Genomic DNA, 8,811 nt, shown 5'->3' on the forward strand with positions numbered 1-8,811 from the left:
TCCGTTTTGAGGTACTTCCACGTGAGTTCTCGGACAAGCTTGACCCCGTCCCCGTCGTAGCAGTTGATCATTCGGGCGAGGTCGCGGGCACCTGCGTTCTTGCCCTATTGACAGTTTTCTGTGAATGTTGTAAATACTGTTACGGGAAGAAGATTAGGATAGGCCCAACCTCACGAGGATGCATTCAAAATTTTTTTTTGCTTCAGGCCATTTGAATTTCTATAGGGTGCTAATTGGGGTTTTATTCACACCAAAGTTTCATCTTACGGCATCTCCCTTTCCAGAAATAAATTATGGTTTTGAGGTCCGCTCTATATGCTGATGATCTCCCGCTCTGGGCCAACACAGGCTCTGCAGGTTACCAGCAAGACAATTTACAGCAAGCAGTCGGCGTCATCTCGCATTACCTCCGTACGTGCGGTCTCTTATGTGCCCCATCTAAATCTGCCCTCCTCGTTCTCCGAAACAGGACCCGAGGACGACCCCCGAACCCGACACCCGACCCCACAATATACATCGGCAGCCAACTGATCCCCACTGTCAAGACCCTGCGCATTCTGGGGGTTCACTACCACCACGACGGCTCCGGAGCTGCATATCTCCCCAGACTACAAACTACTGTGTCACAACTAACGCACCTGATTCGACGAACCTGTTCGAGAAGACACGGTCTCAGAGAAGCCGACACCTGCCGCATTCTCCAAGCAATGCTAACCAGTTGGATCTCGCGCTTCTCCTCAAAGCGCGAGAACAGGCCAAAATTGACATTCTAATTCGGAAATCCTACAAGACGGCGCTTGGCTTGCCCGTGTACACATCGACCGAACGGCTACTGCAACTGGGTCTCCATAATACTCTCACCGCATTGATGGAGCCACACATAAACAACCAGTTGCAACGACTGCAGCTCGCCCCAACGGGCCGACACCTGCTGCATAAGCTCGGTCGACATGTAGAGCAGACTCCCGAATACCCATTTCTCAACGCGCGAAGATACGGGTGCTTCCTATCCCACGCCATATGCACCCCACGTACAACATTTGACGACGGCAACATCGGACCCACCTCCTTCTTCGAAAGTACGGCAGTGATTCCACTGCCCTTTACACCGACGCCACTCCCTACCCCCGACAACGCGCACACGTAGCTGCCGTAGTGCGCTCCGACGCCACCACCCTCGTTGCTTCCAGCCTGCAGACAGCATCAACGAGCACGGCAGAAGAAGCCGCTATAGCCCTCGCCATCGCTCACGCTACGACTCCAACTGTCACGGTGCTCACGGACTCTCAAACTGCCTTCCGCCGCTACGCTCAAGGCAGAGTTTCCACCCTGTCACTCCATATCCTGTCCCAACGCCGCACTCTACCGTTAACCCGCATCGTGTGGACACCGAGCCACACATCCCTCCCTGGGAACGAAGCGGCTCACACCACTGCCCGCGATCTTCTTACCCGGGCCCTCCCAGACGGGGCCTGCCGCCCCAACCTAGACCATGGTTCTCCTGCTCTGACCCGTCTCCAACAAACCTACACCGACATCTTGTACAACTACAGGGCCTCCCGACGCACTTATCCCCCTCCTCACCCTTCGCTCTCTGTTCCCGACGCCCGCATCTGGCGAAGACTTCAAACTAACGCATACCACAACCACGTCGCCCTCCACCGCATCTCCCCCACCTGCTATGCACCCAACTGCTCACGCTGCGACACTCCCAACACGACCCTGCACCTTGTCTGGATGTGCCCACTGAACCCCCAACCACCCGATCCCCCTTCTGTAGAGCGATGGGAGAGCACGTTGCGCAGTTGGCAGCTCGAGGACCAGGAAGCCCTGATCTCTCGGGCGAAGGCGGCGGCGACCCTGCGCGGCCTACCGGAATAGGATGGCCACCCACCGCTCCTAACTCTTTCTCTCCCCCTCCCCTCTCCCTTTTTCTGAATAAACGTTTTCGTCCTTCTCCTCCCCCTCCGCATGTATTTCAACAACCAATTTAGCCTTGGCCAATCCCCCCTTGTTAATACGTGTAAAAACACTGTGAAGGCATTATCATCATCATCATCACCAAAAATAAGACCCAGCTCTGCGGCCTCTCTCATGGCCGACATCGTGTACATGTTTAGAATCGTCGCTCGCATTTTCCATGATTAATTTCCTGTACTTTGCACAACGTAAAGTGTTTTGGTGGAGGTTGCGGAGTTAATCCCCATCCTTGCCTCGGCTTCGCTTCATCTCGCCTACTAATCATTGCCCAAAAGCTCTTGGAACGTGTTGGCCGGCCCAAGTTCCAGTATACCATAGACGCATCGCTCCCCAGCCCCGTGTCCCCATCTCTGACCTACCGAAACAAACCGACATGACCAGCCGCGACATGAACAAAAGACGACGCCGTTCCCCTGTACGTGTATTTTTTGTTTGTTTTTGTACGTATATATTAGATACGAAACCCTTGATATAGGCTCCGCGTTCATGTTCATGACAATGGGGTTTCAGACAATGGGGTTCCAGAAACAAACAAAATTCGGCGAGGGGACGTGCTCTCACTGCTCAGTTCATTTATATCGACGCCGTTTGGGGTTACGGTCCCGTGCATTCTTTCTCTTCATCCTGAAACGAAACGCATTGTGTCAAATCGAACTGTTCCCGCGAGTCCGTGAAGCGCGTGGTGTTGATGGATATGACTTTTTTTTAACGTGTAGCATTCTTTGTCGATTACCCCCTTCTCCTTCCCCAGCCAGTACCGCGTAACGGCACGCATTCCTAAAAAAATGCGGATATCGAGGAATTTTAACCTGCAATCGTTACAAAAGCGCAGAGACAATTGATCGAACTAAATTTAAAACACTCAAAAATAAAAAAAAATACTTACGAATTACGAAAATGGCGAACAGTGTAATGCCGGAGACATAGATAGTCACACATTGGGTTAAAATTCAAAGTGATGTGTCGCTAGGGTATATGGGGTATCAAATTGGAGGTGTCGAGGAGGCAGATGACGTCGGACAAACAAGAAATGATTCGTGGTCATAATCATGACTCTGTTATGGCCATCCATAATAAAGGTTGGACTTCATAATGATGACCCGTAGGCGTCTGGGGTCTCAAATTAAAGGTTTCGATTAGGGAAATAACGTTGGGCAAACAAGAAATACATCCTGGTCGTAATCATGACGTAATTATGGTGCGTTATACAATGGTTTAAAATTCATTGAAATGCAGCTAGGGTGTCTGGAGTATCGAATTTAACATCTTGGAGCGACGATTCACGTGGCCCAAAAATGTTTCCCGGTTGCAATCGCGACACAGTCATAGTGAGTCATAGATATGGTTAATATTCAAAGTGATGTCCCACTAGGCCGTGTTAGGTGTCAAATTGACGGTCTCAATGAGAGAAATTACGTGACACAAATAAAAATTTATCCTTTACAAAATCATGAGATAGTCATGGTGAGTCATCGATTTAATTACAAATTAAATTGATACCGCTGCGTGGTATCATGTAAAAAAATGACGAGCGGAATCCCTTGCGACAAATAAAGGATGCTTGCCGGTTATCCTCATGAGATAGTCGTGGGAAGTCATAAATTAGGTTGAACTGCAAAGAAATACAGCGAGAGTGTGTGGGCTTTCAAATTATAGGTTTAAATGACTAAAATCATACGGGGCAGATAAAAAAGACATCCCGTGGATCTGTTTTAATTAGGAGTAGATAAACTGCGCAAATTTATCGCAGATGCTAGGATGGTAGCACAAAAGGAATTGTGGGGTCAAAGGGAAGGGTTTGCGGGAGCAAATATAAACCCGGCAATGACCGCATCGTATGGTCATAATGTGCAGTCACTTCATAAATTACTTCATTCGGACATGTGTCGTAAGCTCATCGGGGCTGTACAATTATTGGTTTTCATGTCGGGATTAGCGTGGAACTAAAGCAAACCCATGCTACTTAGTAATGGTGAGTTCAGCTTTGAAGGACGGCAATATTGTAAGCGTGAAGCTCCGAAGCGTCGAAATACATTTATACCACTTCCACATTATTCCCATTATCAAACACTTCGTCTTCTTCTGGACTGATCATCATCATCGTTGGTTCGTGGACCGGTGTGCGGAGACAGCTCTGTCGTAAAATAAATGTCCTACTTCACCAAGTACTCAAGGCCTTTACAATATTCAAAAACCCTCATCTGGTGCTTCAGACGGATCAATCGCGCCTGCGGCATTTGACCGGGAATTCTTTAAAAGCAGTGTCTGGAAAAAAGCCCGCGCAGCCACGAAAACGACGCTGGTGAACAGCCATGAGGGAATATGAAGATGGAGATCGGAAAAATTTTTCCTAAATGTCGGGAACGTTGAACATGCGCAGTCACCTACTGCTCAGTCTAACGTGCTTGTATAACTTGTACACTTTCCTTCTTTTTGTATCAATCAGCTATCACGGTAACCTGTACTATATATTACCGTTTTCTGAACGAAATTTGTGAACAGGCGTGTTATTATGTATGCTGTAAATCGGATGGTGAGGCCCTTGTCCGGCCACGTCCGCCTTTAGTCTCAGCCTCACCTTGGTTTTGCCAAGAAATAGAACTCAAATACTCAAATTCCCATTATAATTCCGAATCGGTCTCTGTCTCTGAATTTTGTGTCACTTCCCTTCCCCACAATTTTACATCATAGCAACGAATCAGTTTAGCAATGCACGCGCTGACGTGTGTTTCAGTGTCTCCGATGTGGGTTGCGTCAAATAACTGGCTGTAAAGGTAGGACGCATGCATTACTCACGGAGCATCCTCATGCAGGCGCAGATTGTGTCGTTAATTTTGGGTTGGGGACATAAGGTTTATCAGGCGTCTGTTAGAATTTACTTCCAGAACTAGGTAAAATATTTAAATGGCCCAGTGCATCGAATATTCACAAGCTGTGGCATAAAATCACAACGTTAAAAGGAAAGGAAGAGCGCACCTTTGCACAGAACAGGCGGTGTTGTGTTTCTTCTCCTGTTTCGATCCGGGTATCTTTCGAAACTGGAACGTTTGGCATTAATAGATATCTAAAAAACCTCACCCTAGTTTTTTTTACTTTTTTATTGCTATTGTACTTTGTATTCATGAGGCTATGTCACCCGAATTAAAGATAACTCACTGCCGCATTCTACCCTGGTGCGGATAAGGATATTCAATTTACTTTTAATGTTCTTCCGAAAACACCCTTTGGCAAATACCACACAGCACCAATTATACAATGTCCTAAATCTGCACCAGAATGCCTTATTGTCACAGCTAGCAAAAACAGTGTAAAAGTGAAATATTAGTGACAAAGGATAAAGCAAGTAAAAATACTAAAACAAAAAACAAGCCAGAAGACGTATCGTAAAATAGACCGAAAGTGTCCAAATTTTCTGCTTATCGCATCTCGTTTGAAAAAAAAACTTCGAATACGAGTGGCGTATGTTCATGAATGCTAACGTTGGCACAAGGACATGCAGGCAGGCTGGAAAAAAATTAAGCCAACGTAATCTTTGCTTAGAGTTATTTCCACCTTATTTATTGTTGTAATGGTTTTAAGGTATAGAGGGGAATGGAAATAACGGCCCCTAAATGTGTCTTAAGGGTTTCTTGGTTGCGCCCGGAGCCGTGCAATACCTGGCGTTCCACCTGCCATCGCCTAATATTGTGTCATCGGAATGTTTCCAGACCACCTCTGAGCACTGAAGAAACAGAATTTTTGGCTTATTCAAATATACAAATAAACAAGGTGCTATTTTTTTATACGTGGCCGATTAAGCAGTGGGACATCGCGTACATAAGACTGCATATGCAACTCAATAGCAACATGGGCCCGTGGACCATAAAGTGCCCGTGGAGTAAACGGGCCGCGGATGCTGAAGCTGCATCTAATGATGATTATGAAGGGTCGTTGCGGTGACAAAGGCGTGGTTGCAATTCCAATCTCACATAGTTCGTCGTTTCATCTAACCCTGACCAGTACTTCTTGCGCAGACTGTAGCATTTTCAACGGCTGAGCCCCTCCGCTCTTATAAAGTTGGACGCATGAAAACAGCAACACGTTAGCTTGGCAGCACTTTACAAATGTGACCATCATGTATTTGCGCATGACTATAATGTTTTCGCACGTTGGATACATTGGTAAAAGCTTTTGCCCTGCGATACTCAGATCTACAGATTACCCCGAATTTTCTTATTTCATCCCTCCAACAGAATACAGGCCCTCCCCTCCTTCTATTGCCGTCTCTTGAATGGTCCACTGGTTGTCGGTTCGCGTAACTACAAGGCCAGACCGAGGCCATTGCTTTTTCTTTGTTTCAACTGTGATTTCTTCTACTCTAGTTTTTTCTCTGGTCTAGGAAGCTCGCTTCCTGTCCCTGAGTGTTGCGCCTAACAATATTTGTTCCATGGCCAGTTGAGCCGACCTAAGCTTTTCTAGTTGTTAAATACGGCACCAAGTTTGAGCTCCATACGTCATAATCGGCAGCCGGCACAATTTGTAGATTTTTTATATAAGTGACAGAGCTAGCTTACTTTTCGTTATTTGGGAGTGCTGTACCGAGTGCTCCCCAGCCCATACGTATTCTGCGCCGGATTTCTCTTTCGTGGTTGGGGTCACCACTAACCATCTGTTCGAAGTAGTTGTATTGATTTACTTCTTCTAGCGTTTCGTTTCCTAAGCTGAAGAGGACGTGTTTTGCATGCTGCTTTTTCATTACCTTAGAATTGTTCACATTTATTTTTGCCCCACGGCCTTGCTTTCTGATTTGAGTTCCTCAAGCATTGTTTGAAGTGTTCTGCAGTCTCACGCAGCATTACTACGTCATCTGCAAACCTCAAATGGCTCACGACCACCCGATCCCGTAGCAAGCTCCCGCCTTGCGGCTCAGAAGACTCCAGAAGAATTTGCCAAACGGGCAGCTCAACAAGTCTTCCCTCTACACGATGTGCCGCACATGCTTCCCTAACATCCCTCTCCTCCTGCAGCAGACAAGGACGGCCTGGAGACTCCGTTTACACTTCCGGAACTACTCGCCGCTATTGAATGTTCCAAAAAGCGTACCACCCCAGGCCTGGATGGTATACTGTACGCGTTCTAGCAAAACCTGGAGGGAGATATCCTCAATACTCTTCCGGATATAATTATTGAAACCTGGACAACCTCAACAATCTCGGCCGAATGGAAGCACTGAATAGTTATCCCATTAGCTAAGCCTGGAAAACCTCCTCACCGATTAGAAAATCTCCGCCAAATCTCCTTGACACTCACCATCCGCAAACTAGCAGACCGAATGGTGGCGACACGTCTTTCTTAGTGGCTGGAGAAGCATCGCAAATATCACCCAGCACAAATCGGGTTTCGCCCTGGTCTTGGCACGGAAGATGGTTTGGCGATGTTGCCCGAAGGCATCATGAACATTTCCTCCTACATCCACGCCACTCGTACCATACTGGCAACCGATATTTCAAAGGCGTATGATAATGTATCCCACGACGCTATTATAAGAGCTATGCTTGAGTTCGGCCTGCCACGTCCTGTGGTTGATTATGTCGCCGCCTTTTTAATAAACCGCACATTCGCTGTCCGTGCAGAAGGGAAGCCAGTAGGACTGTTTCACTTGGTGCGTGGTGTCCCCAGGGAGCTGTGCTGTCACCAATACTTTTTAACATCGTATTTGTTCACTGAGCGTGGCACCTCGACACTGTGCAGCACACATCCTTCCTTATCTACGCGGATCATGTCACAGTATGGTCGACCAACAAAAACGTACAGATGCAGTATACAGCGCTGCAGAAGGCTCTAGGAGTGATCCAGACTTTGCAGAGAAGGTTGGTCTTACTCTATCTTCCGAGAAGACGAAGTTCATGACAGTCACTAACAAAGCTGGCCGCACGAAACTCGCCATCCACGTTCTATCTATACGCATAGGCGCTCATCAGCTTGCCGAAGCACCAGAGCTCCGTATTCTGGGCTAGCATAATCACAACGCTGATACCACTACAGCATGGCTGAAAGCAGTGAGGCAAACGGCGGCAAATACCATTCGCCTAATCCGCCGCATTGCGCCACAAGCGGGTGGCGCAATAACTGAGGTCGCTCGGTGGCTGGCGTGCGCTGGGATCCAACCACGATTGGTTTACAAAGCCCAGTTTCAGCGTCTAAGCGTATCCCAACATGCTAAACTGAAAGCTAATAATAGAGAAGCCATGCGAGCTATCACCGGTCTCCCTCGCATCATCCCGATACCAGTCCCTCAGGAACAAGCTCAGCTGAATACAATTGACGAGCTCATAAATCAACGTCAAGCTGTGCGACTGTAAAAGTATGCATGTCTGGAAGTCCTGACCCAGAAAGTCAGGATGAGCTTCCTCCCTGGGGTTATACGATTATAACCTCCAACAAACGAAGCCATCTGCAGAGAAGGTGGGCCAAGGAGGGTAAAGTACAGCTCTCTCCCCTGCCAAATTACCCGGGACCAGACGATCAGTGCCTCCTCTATAACGATGCTTCATGCACTGGAACGCATGGAGTCACAGCGTGGACCAGCCCCACTCATCCCAGCATCGAAGGCCGTATTCCCTCCTCCTCTGCCACATGCACCCCAATCCTGCTGGAATGGCAAGCTATACACGACGCCCTACTGTGTGCAGCCGCTTCCAATGAAGACTTCACAACCATAAATATTCGTACCGACTCTACGCAAGTGAACCCCTATTTGAAACAGGTTCCGCAGACCCCCATCATCTGTCAACGCATCCACCAGCTCCACAGCAAAATGCCATCCAAAGTGGTTGTGTCATGGGTCCCTGG

The sequence above is a fragment of the Haemaphysalis longicornis genome, unplaced genomic scaffold (assembly GCF_048455015.1).
Source record: "Haemaphysalis longicornis isolate Haplotype H1 unplaced genomic scaffold, Haemaphysalis longicornis Haplotype H1 scaffold_109, whole genome shotgun sequence".
NCBI lineage: Eukaryota > Metazoa > Arthropoda > Arachnida > Ixodida > Ixodidae > Haemaphysalis > Haemaphysalis longicornis.